This window comes from Triturus cristatus, chromosome 3_2 (assembly GCF_964204655.1).
Source record: "Triturus cristatus chromosome 3_2, aTriCri1.1, whole genome shotgun sequence".
NCBI lineage: Eukaryota > Metazoa > Chordata > Amphibia > Caudata > Salamandridae > Triturus > Triturus cristatus.
In genome coordinates, this window is record NC_140584.1 from 443,626,442 (window position 1) to 443,647,434 (window position 20,993).

Genomic DNA, 20,993 nt, shown 5'->3' on the forward strand with positions numbered 1-20,993 from the left:
ATCTCTTTTCTTGTACCACCTATCCTTCCACTTTTCAACATCACCCCATCTTCGCAATAATGCTACCATTTCCTTAATCTGTCCTGTTCTACCAGTAGCATTCAAATTTTCAATATCCTTCTCTGTAAAATCCATCCTGTAAGTTCTTTGTAAAGCTTTCACTTTATCAATGTCAACTCCCTGTTCATTTGCTATTGCTCTTAGCCTGTCATGTGTTTTCCTTGCTCTCCAGGTAACACTTTTACACATAAACATTAGTTCACCATCATGATGACTCTTCAGAATCTCCGTTGGAACTGTTCCTGTGACAAGCTCTTCTAGTTCTACACGTAACTTAGCTACATCGATTACTTGTGAATCTTTATCTTTTTTCTGTAGAACCTTCATCCAATCATTCAAATCATCAACTGTTATTTCAGCAGTTTTTCTCACTGGAACCACTCTCTTTTGCGGTTCTAAAATCGGCATCCCTGAACAACTAGCTTCACTAGCATCCAATATTTCACTACATGTGTCATGTCTTGATTGTCTCAGGTCATTTCTTTCTGCTCTTTTGCCTGAATCTCCTGAAGGACCAACTGAATTTGTCAGATTATTCCCAACATATGGAATCACCAGTCCATTCTCACCTGTCCTCTGTTTGTCAAACACAGGCATAACTGGACCTATTGTTACAGGCACCGTAACAGCTTCTAGATTCTTCGTTAACTCCCTAATCTTCTCAGTCAACTCTGTTGTAGTTCTGGCTAATTGTCTGGCATTCTCATCAAGGTAATGATCACTTCTCACTTCAGGTGTCTCATTTTCCGTCTCACTAACACAAACTGTATCTCTTATCGGAGAAACAACTGGTGTACTTTTGTCCGGTTCTGGTCTATATGGAGGTGGTCTTTTGTAAATCATGTCATTTAAGACCTCATCCTCATACTCATTAAATCCATATTTTCTTATTTCTGACTCAGGAACCCTTTCTGCTCCTCCTTCAACTGTTCTCATCGGATATAATCCCTCTGACATACTAACATCTCGCCACCTTTTCATTCGATCATGATGAGTCTCACGATCATGTCTCCTCCCAAACATATACCTATAGTACCCTCCAGATCTTTGTTTCTCTCTCTCATGTACTTCCTCTTCCCATTCCACTAAAGCCTCGAACTGTGTAGGTCTCGGTTTCGGGTCAAGACATAGCATCTTTTCCCGTAAATTTCTCAACACGGCCAGATTAAATGAACCATGTTCTGGAAATGCTAGAACACCATCTTCTTTAGTATACCTAACCCAATTCTCCAACCATATACAGGTATGAAACCCATGTCTTGCAGCCATAAAGGATGCAGGTGTTTTCGGTGGAGGTAACAATTCGCCCTCTCTTGTTTTAACATCTTTATCCTTGCTAAACCACTTTTTAATTTTACCAAAAAATGTTTTCTTCTTTTTCTCTTCTTGGTAATACATTTTAGCGTTTACAAAGAACTCTCTACTCTTTCCGTATTATAAATATACAATACGAATTTTCAACCAATTGCAACGCGACTCACACTAACGCACCAATCCTGAAACGTCTACGTCACTAATTAGCTCTTCCAATCCTTGCGCGGCTCACACTAACGCACCAATTCTAGCGCGAGCACTATTCTGATCTACCATCCAATCAGAGCGCGGTCTTTCTGACGTCAACAGTCGCTGCAGTTTGTCTCTTGTCTTCTGTCACTCGTCTACCCCTCCTTTACAAATCTTTTCAGTAGACTTCGTGTCAAAATTTCTACAAAATCTATTAGTTACAACATAAAAACATCTCCATTGTCTGCTTCGCTAACCACAGAATAGTAAAAGAGAGTCTATTTCATAAGAAACCTTTCATTGACACAGTAGCACTTCTTCTACTCTGCCCTACTAACATACATTCATTAACTGTTTCCTCTAGGACTTGTCCAAAGAGTCTTACAATCAACTAAATGTACAAACATTCACGCACATTTATACAAAGGAAATATAGTACATACACACAGAATCCTGCTTCCCGAGAACAGACAATCTGCTCCACTACAGAATTATAACATACACCAACTAAGCAAGCTTTCTTTGCCCAGTTCTTCAAATAAGCTCAGAGAATACCTATTACTCCTCCCGCGATAAGCTTTAACGGAAATCCTTACGGATCCCTGGGACTTAAGACCAGAGTTTCACAGATAACTTTCACTATCATACACACTCCTTATATACCAGAAATATCTAATAGTAACATACGACGATGTCACTGATTCCGAACCCAGACAATGTGACGCGCAACTTCAATTGTCACACGTTATTCCTTACAATTCCGTCTTTCCCGAGAGCAGCATTTACTTCCCTCTGCCCTACTACGGAACTACCACAGCTTCCAAGTTCCAGAAGCACTACATATAACTCAACATTACGACTCCAACATATAGTATTAGTACATATACCAACATGAACCAATAATCAATAAAAACAATCTTATCTAATCAAGACAATCATCAAAAACCATCAATCTCTGCTACCAGGAAATTGATAGAGATCAGGGTGTGTACAATATTCCCACTACCACGGATAGAGTAATCTCACAGTTACACGCACATGCATACATCATACGCTAGGGCCCATTTCACTAACATATGCTCAAATACTCTACCACCAATAAACCTGTGGAAGGAAACACTCCTAAACACCCTGCATCTATACCGAGGTCGATAAGACCTGGTTTTTGTGACTGTCCCTAAGCATAATCTATACAATATATACAACAATAATCAATAACGTAAACCCAATAATTGACAAGAAAGAATATCCAACACCATGTTTAAAATTATATTGCTTTATCTAAAATTAGTCAAAGGAAATCAATCAGAGTAAATCATTTCTCATAGTTACCTATTCTAGCTAAATGTCAGAACGGGTCAGGACAAGTCTCTCGGTAAATGTCTCTCAAGACGAAGTCCCTTCAGCATCAATCCTCAGCAACGCAGATTCGATACGCGGGAAAGGCAAAATGGCAAGTGGCAAAAACCCTCTCTAGGCTAACATCTTATAGTTTCTAAACAATAGAAAGATACATTGGGAACATAGAAAAAAACTATAATGTCCGCCGGACTTGCTGAGCAGAGCGAGAAGGAAAGGATGTAACATTGCTACATTTGAGAATCTCCGCTCAGGAAAAGTACACATAACGAAAACTACGGAACAGGAACCAAGAAAATAAAACATGTATCACAATAATCCTGCTTCTCCTCGGCCATCGAGCCACAGTTCAGAGCTTCTCTCTAAGGCTCCTTTGTTTCCCAAGGCTGCCAAGGACACTTTCACTTCTCTTGGAGACTTCCCAAAAACTGCTGCTGTCCTCATGGAAAGTTTTTCAACAAGGACCATGGTCAGTTAGCTTCAGGACCATTTCCAGCAGGGGTCTCCCTCGTCACAGTTTTCATATTATAAATCACAGCCAGGCTCACAATTCGGCCATCTTTTCTTAGGCCAACATAGGCCTTAATAGACCATCTTAATTAAAAGAGACAAAAACAACATTACTACAGCATAGTGATTAAACAGTGTTAACCCCACTAATACCCTTATGTGTATGCATTTATCTAGCACTTGCAACATGGAAAAGCATTAATTCGGAAAGCGTTTTGTGCTCAAAAATAAACAGCACATAGCAACGTTTAAACATGAAAACACGCACGTTATTTTTTAAAAACAGCACATTTATGCACACTCACGTGTAACTCTCTCTTGTTAGGACAAACGGATTGATTATTATAAACGCACTTGCACAAGACAAATAATTAATTATTAATTATTAATAAATTAATACAACGAATAGACATGCCAGAGCTTCAAAAGCCCCAGAATTTTCTAACTGAAAACTCTGCTCCAGCAGCGGCTGTTATGACAGTCTTTTTTGGCGCTCTCCTCCCCGATAATCTTCTCCATTAATTCCCTCATTACCACTCTCCAACAGTGCACCTCATCTCTCCGTAGCCTCTCTCTGACGTACATTTAATTTAGTGCCACTCATAGTTCACTCACACTCAGTTCTGTGATCTGCATGGTACACGTTTTTTTACAGCAGGCACATTAACCCTCCGTCTATGTTGAGCCTAAACTGCAACTAGACAAAGTTCTGAACTCTCACTAGTAGGAAGATTAATCACCAGTTATCTTGACATTGTTATTGTTGCCTGAAAACTGCCTACAGCACAAGGAAGTTCATGTGCTTTTAAATCAAAGATTATTTTTAAAACATAGCACCCTCCCTCCCAAAGTGAAAGCCAGATGCGGCTGTACCGGTCGCAGTGCCCTAAAGTCAATTTTGCTTCCAGCAAAGGAGCAGGACAAGCATTTGCAAAAATGGGGTCAGAGCTTACCTCATAGCCATTATATGAGGAAAAAGATCTATGTAAGTGGTGTGATACTTCCTCTAAATTAGAGCAAGCAAAACACTTTAACAGGTTTCTTGTAGATGATTTAAGGGAGAGTAGACTTCTCTCCTGAGAATTTTTTTAAATTTGGGATCAAATTTCAAAAACGCTGCAGACCCCCTAGGGCATTCATGAAATATGCTAGTACTTTCATCGTGCACCAGGGAAGCCTGGCATTTCATAGGAGTAGATCTCTCTTTTTTTAAATGTCTTAAGTCCGAAATTAATTCCACTATACCAAGGTCATAATTTTTTCTTGAGTGAGCCCTTTATGCCAAGGAGTTCATTCAATATGACAGTGCCAAATATTTACCATGGACACTTCAGCCACAGTCATGGGTACCTCTAGAAATTCCCTTTGGTATACAAGGCACAGTGTTTTGCCATTGACACCTCCTATAAAATGAGTACAGGAAATCTTATGACAAGAGTTACCTCAACTATCAGTTCCAACATTTTGCTATGGATCCACCCCACATGCTAATAATTACCTGCATCATGTCAGGGCCTTCGGCCAGGTGTGATGGCGCGTGTTCTGGGTCCCTGCCACTGGGTATGGCTGGGTTAGTGACTTTCTAAGTTAGATAGTTTGAGTCCCCACAGCCAATGATGGTATCTGCATAGAAGCATGTCAGGGCCTGTGATTTGCTATAGGTAACACCTCCCATCCATATGCTACTAGTGCCCTTGTCCATAAGGCAAGAATAACCTCCAGTATGCCAGACCAGCAGCGCACTTGCATGCATAGCACACATACACTCACACACACGTTCTCTCACACACATATTCTCACTATATTTCTTGCACTCTTTCGTACCTTTGAACTCTGTCACACACAGACACACCGCCACTCACACTTCCATCAGTCAATCTGCTTTTATTGTGTTAGAAGAACTTGCCCTGCTGCTTCTGCTATCCCAGTCTTGCCTTTTAGTGAAACTCAATAAAAACATATTCTCTATACGCTATTAAAAAAAGGATAGTGTATTGCCTTGTCAATGCTTGTTACAAGTAGAATGTGAAAAAAGTGCACTTTCCTAAAATAGCTGTACAGGGCTTATATTTGGTTTCACATGTGGATCAAGCAGTTACAGCATTGGAAATTAACTAATCCACGTTCTAACCTGTAATATCACAGCATTCACATGATTTTATGAAATGCTTGACTTCTTCAGCAACCATGGATTTCATCCAGTAACACTTTGCATTTTGGGGTTTTTGAGACCCAACTTACAATGTAAAAAAACATATGTGTCCTGGAATAAAGCATTGTGTTGAATGGAAAGCCAGGAATGGCTGAAGGTGTCACACAATCCTCAATCCAGTACCATACACCAAAGCATCAGCCCTTGTCTTCCTCTTTGTGCCATCCCACATTCTCAGTCCTCTCTCCCTTCTTGCACCAGCCCCATTGTTGAAGATGGAATTAAGCAGGCATCTAGTACCACGGAAGAAGCAGGTATTCTGTGGGTGCTTTTATAGAAATGTGTGTATATTCACAAGAGTTGTGTAATTTTTATATGTTCAGAGTAAGAGGTGTGCTTATGTAAGTGCTGGGTGATGGTGAATAGTAAGAGTGAGTGTAGCGTGAGTGGTGCAAGTGTAGGGTGAAAAATGTGCTGATGTGTCAGGTGAGCTGCATGAATGCAATTTGAGAGGAGGGCCCATGCCACTGTTGGGTGAAAGGAGTACATGCAGAGTGAGAGGACTGAGTGCAGGATGATGTCAGCAGTGTAAATTCAGGCTGAGTGGTGTGCCTGTGTGTGGTGCAGGATGAGCGGCGAGAGTGACTGGTGAGAGCATGGTTAGAGGAGTTAGTGTAGAGTGAGTGGTATGTCCCTATGAGTTCTGGCAGACTATGGTCCCTGTGTGAACAGAGTACATGTATGAATGCAGGGTGAGAGGTTTGTCCGTGGGAGTGCAGGGTGAGAGGAGGAAGTGCAGGGTGAGTGGTGTGACTCCAGTGTGAGCGATGTGCTTGTTTGCATGGTGTAAGTGCAGGGTGAGTGTTGTGCCCATGTGAGTGAAGATGTGAGTGAAGGGTGAGCTGTGTGAGTGACAGGAGTGTCTATGCGAGTGTGTAGTGAGCAATGCGACATTGTGAGAGTACGGTGAGAGGAGTGACTGCAGGGTGAGTGATGTGACATGAGTTTCGGTGTGGGTGAAAGTGCAGAGTGGGAGGAATGAATGCATGGTGAGTGATGTGCTTGTTTGAGTGAGATTGCAAAGTGAGCAGTGAGAGGGACAGGTGAGTGAAGTGTCACCTGAGTGCAGGGTGAGTAGTTTGCTCCTGTAAGTGCAGGGTTAAAAGTGTCAGTGCATGGTGAATGGTGTGAGTGCTGTGTGGTTACTGTGAGTGCAGGTTGAGCGGTGTGCTCATGTGACCACAGAGTAAGTGGAGGTACAACGGCATGAGTTCATGACGAGGGGATTGAGTGCAGTGCGGTCTCTGTGAGTGCAAGGTGAGCAGTGTGCTCCTGTCAGCGCAGGGTAAGAGGAGGATGAACAGTGTGAGTGTAGGGTAAAAGCGTGAGTGCAGTGTGATCACTGTGAGTGTAGGGTGAGCGGTGAAAAGTGACAAGGGAATGGAGTGTCATGTGCCTGCAGGGCGAGCAGTGTGCTGATGTGAGTGCAGGGTAGAAGGAGGGTGAATGGTGTGTGTGCATGGTGAGCAGTGTGATCGCTGTGAGTACAGGATGAGAGTGAAAGTGAAGGGTGAGGGAGGAGAATGCGGAGTGAGTTGCCTCCAGGCAGGATGTATACCCAGACACCTGGAGTAACTCAGCATTGTATTGACGGCTGGTGTAGGGATTTAGATATGGCAAACTATTGCTATTATGGCAACAATCAGGGATGGAGGGTGGAGGAAATAAATAATGTGCTGGTCCTTCAATAAACTTTCAGTCTCCTGACTAGGGTAGCTAGCTGATTAGATTTCTACACCACCTGTATTTTTATGTCCCAACCAGGACAAAAATAAGCAAACTCACCGGTATTTTTAGCACTTATCTATGCATATTTCAAATACAAATAGAAAGCATGTTTAAATGTGTTCTTCGCTGCATCAACGATTCATGACTAATAATTACAATTTAAGTGCAACTAAACAAAAGGAAACAAAGACAGAAAAGTTGTATTACAAATGAATATATACCATTTTATTTACAGCCCTATTTAGTTTCAAGGCGAGGCCTTTGCAGACTTTTTAGACAACAATAAATGGCCAGTATTTTTCTTTTGGAAGGGTGGCATCCCTACTTTTGCGATGCCTTTTTACTAAATGCATTCTCCCACTGTGGCAGTAAAAATAAAATATAAATGGAAGGAATAGCGAATAGGCAGAGTGGGGTACAAAGGGTAATGGAACCTGTGAGCAAAATAAACAAAGCCTTGTTAACAAGTTCCAAAGGGATGTAAATGGTCTTTTAAAGACCTGTGAAAACTCGGGTGTGGCAGAGATAAGACTCCAAACACTGCCCAGCCGAACAAACAGCAGCTCAAGCTACAGCAATGTTGCGCGCCTGCCTAGCAGACTTGAGAGGAAGAGAGACAGAGGCTTAAAACTGACAGAACTGGTAGATGACAGAAATCAGATCTTTATCAGGTAACTGTTGTCATAGCCTTTGGAACTGCTCTGCTGTCTGAGACCTGGGGCCCTATTATGTAAACGGCACACTTTCCCTGTTTGTGTACGGTGCACCTTAAATTAGGTGTGCCCGGCGGAAACAGGGAAAGTGTGCCTTATTATATGGAATGCGCTGCCCCCAGGGCAGCTGCGAACTCACGCTGCCCCCAGGGCAGCACATCTATGTAAAAAACGGAATTAAAGATCCCCTTGCATGCGGGTGCAGTGAGTGACTGCACCCGCCAGCAAAGGGGTCCATGAGATCCCCTTCATCCCCTCCAGAGGGCTGCCATCAGAGGGCACACTGACAATGCGCCACCGAAAAGGTGGTGCACTGTCAGGGCACCTCCTGACAGCTTCTTTGCCTCTGCATCTATAATACGACACAGGCTCAGAGGCAAAGGGATTTCTCATGTGAATGCAAATGAGGGAACGCCCTCTGAAGATGGTGCTGGAGCTTTCTGTGCCCCAGCGCTATCCGTATTACAGAAGGGGGCACACAAGTGTCTGCAGCCCCTTCTGTAATACCAAAGTGCCTCAGGGGAGTGCAAAGTAAGCGCAAACGCCCATTGGCCCCTCCGGGCACTTCCGTAATATGGCTCCTTCTAAATTCTATGGCAGATAGCTCTGCTGCCTGAGGCCTAGGCCCGTCAATTCTGCAGCGTCCGGTAGACAGCTGTGCAGGCGCAGACTGTGTCTTCTAAGTTCTAAAACACCCGGCAGATAGGTCTGCTATCCGAGACTTGGAGGCATATGTACAAGGGGATTGCGCCACCGGAACGTCACTTTTTTTTTACGTTCCGCTGGTAGAGTGCACTACACCATATTTACAAATAGGCGTTAAGCCACTTTGCATGGCTTAACGCTGCTTTGTCAATATGGTACCCTTTCACACAGGTATCTGTGTGAAAGGGGCGTGCAATTAGTGTTGTTGTGGGCATTCCACCGCAACACCCATTGCTTTTTGACGCTACCCCAGAGTTACAAGGATCTAATGCTATGCAAAAGTAGGCATTAGATTGGCCCAACGAGGATAAATACTTTTATTTCTCCTCGTTTTTGCTTTTTCTCTGTATGCTGCATTCGGCAACACACTTAGAATGAGCAAAACACCATTAATGATTGATTAATGGCAATTTGCTACTTCTATGGGCACAGCAGAATGCAGCAAACATAGAAGTAGCAAATTGTCATTATTAATTTTTTATTTGCAGGATGGTAGACCTTCTAAACAATGATCCCTGCAACACTATGGCGCAAGGGTGTCTTTGTTGGCGCTAGGCATCCATTTTTAGCGCAAGAGAAAACACAGGGGTGAGCCATATTCTTGTAAATACTGCACATCCCTGCATTCTTTAAATGATGCAGCACAGCACTGCAAAATTTGTCACAGCGCTGCACTGCGCCATTTCCTTGTAGATATGCCCGCTGGACTTGCAAATTGTGTGCTGGAGAGAGAGCTCTGCGTTTCCAAAGCCTGCATGTTCAATGACAGCTGAATTATACTGCTGCTGTCAGAAGTATGCACCAGTAATATTTGTACTAACTGACAAATAGCTGTACCATCTGAAGCCAAAGCCTGTTTCTGTAGAGGGATAGCTCTGCTTTTTAGGTTTTGCCTGCAAAGTGCTTACATTGAGCTTGGAAGTCTTTTTTAGGTTTCGCCTGCAAATCACTTGGCTGAGCTTGTGAAGTCTTTTGTACTTTTAATTAGTTAGTCTGCTTATCACTCTGTCTTCCTTGTTTTCTGTTGGTTGCAGCATGCTATTTCCTGTTATGTTCCTCTTTCTTTTCTTATCAGTGGAGTTTGGACCAAGTACTCCCTTTGAACTTTTCCACCACCTTTAATGGCACTAGATTTTTTTGATGCTCATGCGTGTTTGGCGACTGCATTTTATTTGTGTAGCTCACCCGATCTCATGCCTAACAACACTTGATGGGCGGAGCTGGAGCCGGGTGGATGCCAGTCACTTCGGCTCCGGCACCCAAGAGCTGTTCGAAGTGCTTTCACTGTGCGTTCTCGACCCTAAACCGGAGAGGAGTGAAAGGGGGAGACAGGCGATGAAGTAGATACCTGATCGAGAAGGTGAGCGGTACCAGAACTGAGGCATCAGGCAAATTCGGAGCACAAGAAGGGAGTTGCGCGATCCTCAAAATGGCGGCGGCATTCAGGGCTCAATTTAATATTTGCTGTCTCGCCCGCCGGCTGCCCCGACTTGCGAGGAGGGTCCCCTCTGCAGATTTGGAATAGCAGTGGAGGGCGGTGAGGAGAAATCAAGGAATCCGGAGGTGCGGGCGGCAGAATGACTGTGTTGGTGTTCGCTCCCGCCTGATGCCTCGTGACTGCTGCTGATAGGAGCTTGCAGATTGCCAGCGCGAGCAGCCCCCCTTTTAGTGACGAGGACAGCCTGGAGGCAAAACGCCCATTATGGGGGCTGAGAAGTGCAGTGGGGGCGCCCAGACACGATCTGCCTGACTTAAACATGGTGCCCACCGCTAACAATGCCTATATGCGGTTTTGGAACGCTGGGCCTGCCGGGGCCTCACTGCGGGTGCTTGAGCCAGGCGGGAGACCTGACTTCGTGGCACAGTTCCGCCTGCCTTTGAGCGCCCTCCTCTATCCACAAGATGGAGCCCAGCATGACCTCAAGTTCAGCCCGGGGATCCAGCATGCTGCTTCCCCCACCACTATCCGGCCTTCTACCCCTATGGACATCTCCAACACAGGGACCCCTCCAGACCCAAGACCACCACCCTTGAATGCAACACCACCTGAGAACCTGGCTGAAGGATGGCAAGAATTTCCTGCTCTGTAAATATTTACTATATAATTGTCCAAGCCTAATCGCTGTTAAAATGTAATCCTGAGTAAATTTGCTATTTGTGTGTTTGTATATATATATATATATCTACATCTCTAACCACTAGTATATGTTGTAGACCTTTGTACTTACTACCATTCCTATGTGATTTTAGAGTTTATCTGTTTGTATCTCTTCCTTGAGTGACTTTACAACTTGTACATTTGCAATTTTTTCTGTTTGTATCTCTTATGTTACTCATGTAATCCAAAGTCCTTATGTAACGCAACTGGTTCTTTTGTAAAGCGCTCTGACACCTTCGGGTAATGTTCGCGCTATATAAAATTGTATTAAATAAATAAAAAATGTTTTAAAAACTCCTGCTTGTCCTCTCCTCCCCCGGTCCCCTTATTCAGCACAGCAGCTTGACCCCCTGTGCCGCTCCTCCCACAGATTCTTATCATCTTGGACACTCATTTAATTTTAGTCTTACACTCCTAAAGAATGCATTTGCCTGCAGTCTGTCTGGTCTGTATTTACATGCCGCCTGGGTGCAGCTGCTAGGTTCCTGTACTCTCAGCAGGATGTTTTAACACACCTCTCACCGGCTCTCCACCGTTGTTTTTAACTCACCCCACCTTTGTTCTTTTTATTGCACCAAGCGCCTCCTCTTCATTGCTTCATTCATCCAAATGGTCTCCACACCCCGCCACGAGTTGTCTGTTATTTCTTCCCCGCCTCCTTCTGTCCGTTGTTTGTGCTTCCTTACCCCCCTTCTTCTCCTAACTTTCCAAAACAATAATAAAACAACCCCATCAAAAATGCTGCACACGCACCAGAATTCCATTGAAGCTCTTCTAATTTAGAGGCACAGAGAGATGATCAGCAAGAGCAGTGGAGTGTAGATCTTCCATGCCTTACCCTTTAGGAGCTGGGATGTTGGTTCCAGGCTGGGGGCTCTTTAACGATTGCTCGTGGGAGGAGACGCATGTTTTAGAAGTGGTTGCAGTGAAAATGTAGTGTGTGGACGTGTGAGTATCGCATCTGCAGCTTGCACTGTTGCTGGAGCAGGATTTTCTAAATGAAATCTATAGGGTTTTGAAGCTCTGGTTTGTCTATTTGTCATGATTACAATTAATAATCATTAATTAATAATTAATTGTTTTGTGTAAGTGTGTGTTTAAACTTACCAACATACTAATGAGAAGAAAACCGACACGTGGGAACGCTTTTGTATTGCTATTAATAAATGTGCATGTTTTATTAAATAAACGTTGCTGAGTGCTGTTTATTTTAAGCACGAAACGCTTTTGAATTAATGCTTTTCTGTGTTGCTAAAGCTAGATAATTACATACACATAAGGGTATTAGTGGGGTTAACACTGTTCAATCACTATGCTGTGGTAACGTTATTTTTGTCTCTTTTAATTAAGATGGTCCATTTTGGCCTAACCAAAAATGTCCGCAGTTTGCAGCCTGGCCTCGAGTGAGAATTTGTGATGAGAAGGCCTTGCTGAACACATTTGATCACAGTCCTTGCCTGGTTAAAACTTTCCGTGAGGACAGCAGCAGTTCTGGGCAGGTTTCCAGCTGTATTGGACAGCCTTGGAGGACAAAGGAACTGTTAAGAAAGAACTCTGAGCATTGTGTCATCGCTGAGGAAATGTGGACTGTGAAGAGATACATTTTTTATTTTTGGTTCCTGTTCTGTCTTTTTATTTTTGTGAATTTCCTGAGCGGAGATTTTCCAAATGTAGCGATGCGACATCCTTTCCTTCTCGCTTTGCTCAGAGGTTCAGCGGATGCGATGAATACTTTTTGTAGCTTTCTTTTGTTTAAAATATTATAAAAATTGTTAGCCTAGAGAGGGTTATTGCCACTTTGCCATTTTCTTCCCAAACCTGCGTTGGTGAGGATCGATGCTGTGAGGACGGTGACTTGGGAGATTTCTACTGAGAGACTTGTCCTGATGACCCATTCTGACATTTAGCTAGAATAGGTAATTATGAGAAAATGATTTATTCTGATTAATTTCTTTTGACTAATTTTAGATAAAGAATCATAATTTTAAATACGGTGTTGGTGATTATTTCTTGTCAATTATTGAGTACTCTATTTGATTATTAATGTATAGATTGTTTAGATTATGACAATTGCAATAGCTAGGTCTTATCGACCTCGGTGTAGATGTGGGGTTTAGGAGTTTTAGAAGGTTTCTTTCCACAGGTTCAATGCTGGTAGAGTATTTGAGTGTATGTTAGTGAAATGGGCCCTAGTGTATGGTGAGTGTATGTGCGTGTAACTGTGAAATTACTCTATCCGTGGAAGTAGGGAGATTTTGTACACCCCAATCTGCATCAAGTTCCTGGTAGCAGAGGATGGTTATTGATGATTGTCTTGATCTGATTAGATTGCTTGTACATTAGCTTATTGATTATTGATTATTGATTGATGTTGGTATATGTACTAATACTATATGTTGGAGTCGTCATGTTGAGTTATATGTAGTGCTTCTGGAACTTGGGAGCTAGTAGCAGTTCCGTAGTAGGGCAGAGGGAAGTATATGCTGCTCTCGGGAAAGACGGGATTGTTGGTCCTGTATGTATGCAGGAAAATTCACATTGTCTGGATTCGGAATCAGTGACATTGTTGTATGTTACTATTAGAGATATTTCTGGTATATAAGGAGAGCAGATGGTAGTGAAGGTTATCTGAGAAACTCTGGTTTTAAGTCCCAGGGATCCGTAAGGTTCGCCGTTAAAGCTTATCGCGGGAGAAGTAATAGGTATTCTCTGAGCTTGTTTGAGAAACTGGGTAGAAGTAAGCTGCTTGGTTGATGTGTGTTATAATTCTGTAGTGGAACAGATTGTTCGCTGTTCTCGGGAAAAGCAGGATTCTGTGTGTATGTACTATATTTTCTTGTATGAATGTGCGTGAATGTTCGTATATTTAGTTGACTGTAAGACTCTTTGGACAAGTCCTAGAGGAAACAGTTAATGAATGTATGTTAGAAGGGCAGAGTAGAGGGATGTGCTACTGTGTCAACGAGAGGTTTCTTGTGAAATAGATTTTCTTTACTATTCTTTGGTTAGCGAAGCAGACAATGGAGATGTTTATATGTTGTAACTAATAGATTTTGTAGAAATTCGACACGAAGTCTACTGAGAAATTTTGTAAAGGAGGGGTAGACGACTGACAGGAGACAGGAGCGAGAAACTGCAGCGACTGCTGACGTCAAACAGACCGCGCTCTGATTGGATATTAGATCAGAATAGTGCTCGCGCTGAGATTGGTGCGTTGGTGTGAGCCGCGCAAGGATTGGTGGAGCTATTCTAGTGACGTAACGTTCCAGGATTGGTGCGTTAGTGTGAGTCGCGCTGTTATTGGTTGAAAAATCATATTGTGTAGTTGTATTATGGAAGGGATTAGAAAGTTTTGGTAAGCGTTAAAATGTATTACCAAGAAGAGAAAAAGAAAAAATCTTTGTTCAGAAAGATTAAAAATTGGTTCGACAAGGATAAAGATGTTAAAACGAGAGAAGGTGAATTGTTACCTCCATCGAAAACGCCTGCATCCTTCATGGCTGCGAGATATGGATATCATACCTGTATATGGTTGGAGAATTGGGTTAGGTATACCAAAGAAGATGGAGTTTTAGCATTTCCAGAACATGGTTCATTTAATCTGGCCGTGTTGAAAAATTTACGGGAAAAGATGTTATGTCTTGACCCAAGACCAAGGCCGACACAGTTCGAGGCTTTAGTGGAATGGGAAGAGGAAGTACATGAGCGAGAGAAACAGAGGTCTGGAGGCAACTATAGGTATATGTTCGGGAGGAGACATGGTCGTGAAACTCATCATGATCGAATGACGAGATGGCGAGATGCTAGTATGTCAGAAGGATTATATCCTGTGAGAACAGTTGAAGAGGGAGCAGAAAGAGTTCCTGAGGCAGAAGTGAGAAGATATGGAGTTAATGAATATGAGGATGAGGTTTTAAATGACATGATTTACAAAAGACCACCTCCATATAGACCGGAACCAGAAGAGAGTACACCAATTGTTTCTCCGAAAAGAGATACGCATCGTATCATTGAGACAGAAAATGTGACACCTGAGTTAAGAAGTGGTAATCCTTTCAGGGAGAGAGAGAGTAGAAGCAGTGGCGAAAATACGAGAGAATTAGCCAGAACTACAACGGAGCTGACTGAAAGGATCAAGGAGCTGACAAAAAATCTAGACGCTGTTACGGTACCCGTAACCATAGGTCCGGTTATGCCTGTTTTTGATAAGCAGAGGAAGAGTGAGAATGGTTTGGTTATTCCATATGTTGGGAATAGATTGACAAGTTTGGCTGGTCCTTCAGGAGATTCAGGAAAAAGGGCAGGAAAATTCAGACATGACACATGTAATGAAGGATTAGAGGAGACTAATTCAGGACTGGATGCTGGTGAAGCTAGTTGTTCAGGGATGCCAATTTTAGAACCGCAGAAGAAAGTGGTTCCAGTGAGAAAATCTACTGAAATAACAGCTGAGGATCTGAATGAATGGATGAAAGTTCTTCAAAAGAGGGATAAAGATTCACAAGCAATTGATGTTGCTAGGTTACGTGTAGAATTAGAAGAGCTTGTTGCAGGGACAGTTCCAACCGAAATTCTAAAAAATCATCATGATGGTGAATTATTGTTTATGTGTAAGAATATCACCTGGAGAGCGAGAAATACACATGACAGATTAAGAGCAATAGCAAATGACTATGGAGTTGACATTGATAAAGTGAAAGTTTTGCAAAAGTCTTACAGGATGGATTTCACAGACAAAGACATAGAAAATTTGAATGGTACTGGTAGAACAGGACAGATTAAAGAGATGATCGCTTTATTGCGAAAATGGGGTGATGTTGAAAAGTGGAAGGATAGATGGTACAAAAGGAGAAGAATCAGGGGATAGGACTTATTCAGCATTTCCTGTGAGAGAAAAGGAAAAACCAGTGGATACTTATCCTATGAGAGAAATACCTGGAGGAGGATATGTACATGTTCCATGGACCAGACAGGATATTTTATCATTTACGAATGATTTCCCTCGATTGAGAGAAAAGCCCGTCGAGTGGTACAGGCAGGTAGACAGGTTTGTGAAATTGTCAAAAGTGCTGTGGATTGACCTGAATAGTCTGTTTGATATAATTGTTCCAGCAGACTTGTGGGCTGAGTGTAAAATAGTTGTGAGTTGGCCTACTGAGGAATATCCAAGAGATCAGAGAACAGGAGCACCAGATCCAGAAGTAATGAGAAAGTATGAGCAGGTGATTGTATACCTGAAAAATAAAGTACCTCCAAAAGAAACAGACTGGGTTAAAATAGATCGAACACATCAGGAAGCAAAAGAATCAGTTCATGCTTTTTACGAGAGGCTGATACTGGCATTTAAACAATTCAGTGGAGATGAACACCTGGGTGACAAGGATTTGAGTCATTTTGTATACAGATTTGTATATGGCCTGAGACCTGAGATTAGTGAAAGAATTCGTGAGCATACTGTGGATTGGCAGAGTAAGAAAATAGATGAGATTCTGAGACATGCGAAATACTTCAGTGATGAAATTGAAGCAAAACAGAGAAAGCTGAAAGAGAAAGCAATGTGGGCACAGGTGAAAGTTGCGGAAAGACAGGAAGCACAGTTGGTGGAACAAGCGAATAATGCAGGAAATAATGCAGGGAATAGACCTAGGTATGCAGGGAAAGGAAAGGGGAATCTTGAGGAAGCTAAAAAAAAGTTCCCATGTCACAACTGTGGCCAACTGGGACATTGGAGATCAGAATGTACCAATCCACCATTAGTGAATAATGAGGGAAAATCCTTAAATCAACAGGTGCAGAACGAGGGGAATAATCAACAGCAGCAACAGCAGAAAGTTGTGAGACAGCAGAGTCAAGAGCCAAAACCGCCCTTGCCGCAGAATAGAGGAGCACAAAAGTATAATCCGGATTCGGGATTCTACAATGATGAGCAGGTAAACAAACCAAGGCGTTCTAACCAGGTACAACAGTACCTGTTAAAGAATGAAGGGAGTGAGTCTGAGGGTGATTATTGACGGTGCCGAAGAGAGGAGGAAGAGTGCATACTTGGTGCAACTCTAGAAATAGACAAGGCAGGACCATTTGTGGATGGAAAAATAAATGAAGAAGGTGTTACTTTTTTAGTAGACACAGGTGCGACAAGATCAACTGTCAGGTCAACAGAGATTAGAAATCTTCCTCTCTCGGATGAAGCAATCCAAGTAGTTGGTGTAGCCAATACACAAATCAGAACACGTCTTACTGAACCAGTAAGAGTACAAATAGGGAAATTCTCAGATATGCACAGATTTATCGTTTGTGACACAAGTCCAGTGAACCTGTTAGGTAGGGATCTACTCTGTAAAATGAACTGTACAATTTTTTGTACACCAGATGGAATAGCTTTTGAAACACCAGATGAGGATGTTTTGTACCGAATTACTCTAGAAAATAGAGAGAGTGAGTTAATTGGTGCATATGCTGTGTTTGATCCGGAGGATTTGCCTCAAGAGCTGAGAGACACAGTGAAAAGGACAGTTTGGGATTTTACTGGAGAGGATGTGGGATTGATGAATAATGTAGATCCTGTGAAAATTTCAGTGAAAGAGGGAATTACTTATCCTAACATTCCTCAGTACAAAATGACACCAGAAATAATTGAGGGAATAACTCCTATAATTGAGAAAATGATTCAGCAGGGAGTTCTGAGAGAACTACTGAGTAGTCCGTGTAATTCACCGATAGTGGGGCTAAAGAAGCCTAATGGGAAATTCAGGATCGTACAGGATTTGAGAAAAGTTAATCAAATTGTGGTGGCATGTTGTCCTATTGTGCCAAATCCATCAGTGATTTTGTATCAGATTCCACATGATGCTGAGTGGTATACAGTGATTGATTTGTGTCATGCTTTCTTTTCAATTCCATTGCATCATGACAGCCAGCCGATTTTTGCATTTAGATTTGGCCAGCGTATCTTAGCATGGTGTCGTATCCCACAGGGGTATACGGAGAGTCCTTCAATATTCAATCAGTTATTGAAAAAGTCATTGGAGAGTTTGATCATGCCTGAAAACTCAGTATTAGTGAAGTATATTGATGACCTACTTGTGGCATCAAAGACACGTGAAGCTTGTGAAGTAGATACTATAGCTTTACTGAATCATCTGGCAGATGGAGGGTTAAAAGTATCTCCAGCTAAATTGCAATTCTGCAAGAAAGAGGTGCATTATCTTGGACACAATATTGAGAAAGGTCTGAGAAAAGTGACTGATGACAGGATCAAAATTATCAGGGAAATGAAAGCCCCAAAGACCCAGAGAGAAGTGAGAATGTTCCTGGGAATGGTGGGTTATTGTCGTCAGTGGATAATTAATTTTTCGCTGATAGCAAAGCCACTGATTAAGCTGACTAAAAGTGAGATGACAGACCCTTGGAACTAGATGGAGAACAAATGGCAGCATTCGAAGAGCTGAAAAGCAGAATGTGTGAAGCCCCTGCTTTGGGTATGCCAGATTATGAAAAAGAATTTGAATTGTACTGCAGTGAGAGAAATGGATGTGCACTTTCAGTGTTAATTCAGAAGCATGGTTTACTGAGAAGGCCTATTGCGTACTTCTCATCGACACTTGACCGTGTAGCTGTGGGTTTACCAGGTTGTCTGAAATCTGTGGCTGCAACATGCAGAAGCCTAGAACAGAGTGAGGGAATCATAATGGGATATCCTGTAAGGGTATTCGTACCTCATAATGTGGCAATTCTTTTGACGAGAAGCAGAACTCAGTACACGTCACATAGTCGGTTGACTAAATATGAAAAAGTCATTCTGGGAGCATCAAATGTGACTCTTGAGAGATGTGTGAATGTGAATCCAGCGACATTGTTGCCGGATATTGAAAATGTGGGTGTGAAAACAGAAGATGATCACAATTGTTTGGATGTGCTTGATTACTGTACAAAACCGAGACCAGACATAAGGGATCTTCCCTTGCATGAGAGTGATCATGTGTTGTTTGTGGATGGATCATGCTTGAGGAATGATGAGGGTGTGCTGAGTGCAGCATATGCAGTGTGTAAGGTGTCAGAAGTAATGGAAGCATCATCATTGAAAGGAGTGAAATCTGCGCAAGTTGCTGAATTAATTGCATTGACAAAAGCTTGTGAAATTGGCAAAGATTTGAGAACGACTGTGATGACTGATAGTCAGTATGGATTTGGAGTTGTGCATGACTTTGGCCAACTTTGGCTACAAAGAGGTTTCTTGACGTCGAGTGGGACTCCAATAAAGAATGCTGAAGTGATTGGGAAATTGCTTGAGGCGATACAGCTGCCTAAAGAATTAGCAGTTGTGAAATGTGCTGCTCATGGACAAGGAGATGATTTTGTGACAGTTGGCAATAGATATGCTAACGACATTGCACAATATTGTGCCAAAAATAACCAATCTATTAATCGGGAACGAGAGGGTGAAATGTCTTTTTGTTCTGTGATGTTTACTAATGTCTTAGAGACATGGGATGAAGTGAAACAGTTGCAGGATGAGGCAGAGGAGGAAGAAAAGAAAGATTGGATTAAGGCAGGTTGTGCCCCAAGAGAGACAGACCATGTTTGGGTCTATAGAGATGGCAGACCAGTAATGCCGAACTCCATGCTGTCAGCAATGGCAAGGATGTATCATGGCCAGGGACATTTGGGAAGGGATTCAATGATTAGGTCTTTTAAGCAGACCTGGTACAATGCAAAGTTCAGGGCAATTGCAGAAAGTATCTGTCAAAGATGTTTGATTTGCCAGCAATTTAACACTGGGAAGAAGACAGTGGTGAGTCTGGGAACAATAGGCAGAGAAGGAGGTCCTTTTACAAGAATGCAGATTGATTTCATTGAAATGCCCCAAGTGAACAGACTGAGATATGTACTAGTGGTAGTCTGTTTGTTTTCAAGATGGGTTGAGGCCTATCCGACTAGGAGAAATGATGGAGTAACAGTGGCAAAGTTACTGTTAAGAGAGTTGATTCCTAGGTACGGATTTCCGGTAACGATTGAGTCTGATAGAGGTGGACACTTCTATAATGAACTCATGAGTTTGATTTGTGAAGCATTAAGCATACAGCAGAAGCTACATTGTGCATACAGACCAGAGGCTTCTGGTGTTGTTGAGCAGATAAACGGCACAATCAAGAACAGGATTGGTAAGATGTGTTTAGCCACTGGCATGAAATGGCCAGATGTCTTGCCTCTAGTGCTAATGACTATTAGATCTACTCCAGATAGAACTACTGGTTTAAGTCCGCACGAAATCATAATGGGACGTGCAATGCGACATGCATATGTACCTGTCAATAAGTTGATGACAATAACTGATGACATGATTTTGGATTACTGTAAAGGCCTGGCTGACGCAGTTCATTCTGTGTTTCACCAGATTGGAGAAGAAGCTACTACACTTGAGAAGAAGCAAGCTCATGATCTGAGTCCAGGAGACCGGGTGAGGATTAAAGTTCACAGAAGAAGAAATTGCTTGGTTCCAAGGTGGGGAAGACCAAGACAAGTCATTCTAACTACGACGACTGCAGTGAAGTGTGCTGGTGTGAAAAACTGGGTGCATGCGAGTCATACTCTGAGAGTTCCAAACCCAAAGGATGGGACTGGTAGAGAGTATTTTGAAGAGTCAGATTCCAGTGATGATGAAGACCCAGAACCAGTGAGAAAGAATCAAAGTTCAGGAAAAGAAGCAGAAAAGGCTTCAAGTTCAAGAGAACCATTGAGAATTTCAGAAAGGAGATCTGATTCTGAAAGAGAGCCTGAAGTTCCAAAAAGCAGTGGAGGAAAAAGAAAAGAAAAGAGCAGTTCCACAGAAATTACTCCTTAATCAGAAGAGGAGGAGATTGAAGAACCACTTGAGATTATATCTGAAGAAGTAGGGTCAGAAGAAGATAGAGAGGGGCAGATTGCGGAAGACCCCCGAGGAGGTGTAGGGAACACTTCTAATAAGCTAGGTGAAGGGACAAGTAGACAGCAAGAAGATTGCGTGTCGGAGACCCGAGGAGGGAAAGAAGTAGGGAAGTCTCAAATA

General features: G+C 42.5%; 1 protein-coding gene and 1 long non-coding RNA gene across 2 annotated transcripts in view; both read left to right on the forward strand.

The window, feature by feature from the left end:
- The window catches only part of LOC146857504 (3-galactosyl-N-acetylglucosaminide 4-alpha-L-fucosyltransferase FUT3-like), a 391,106-nt gene that overhangs the window by 298,399 nt on the left and 71,714 nt on the right, over nt 1-20,993 (forward strand). The gene's annotated exons all lie outside the window — the stretch shown is intronic.
- LOC146857505 (uncharacterized) lies at nt 9,994-12,937 on the forward strand. The gene is made up of 2 exons (XR_014979584.1): nt 9,994-10,876; nt 12,299-12,937. It is a non-coding gene; the product is annotated as an uncharacterized LOC146857505 (long non-coding RNA).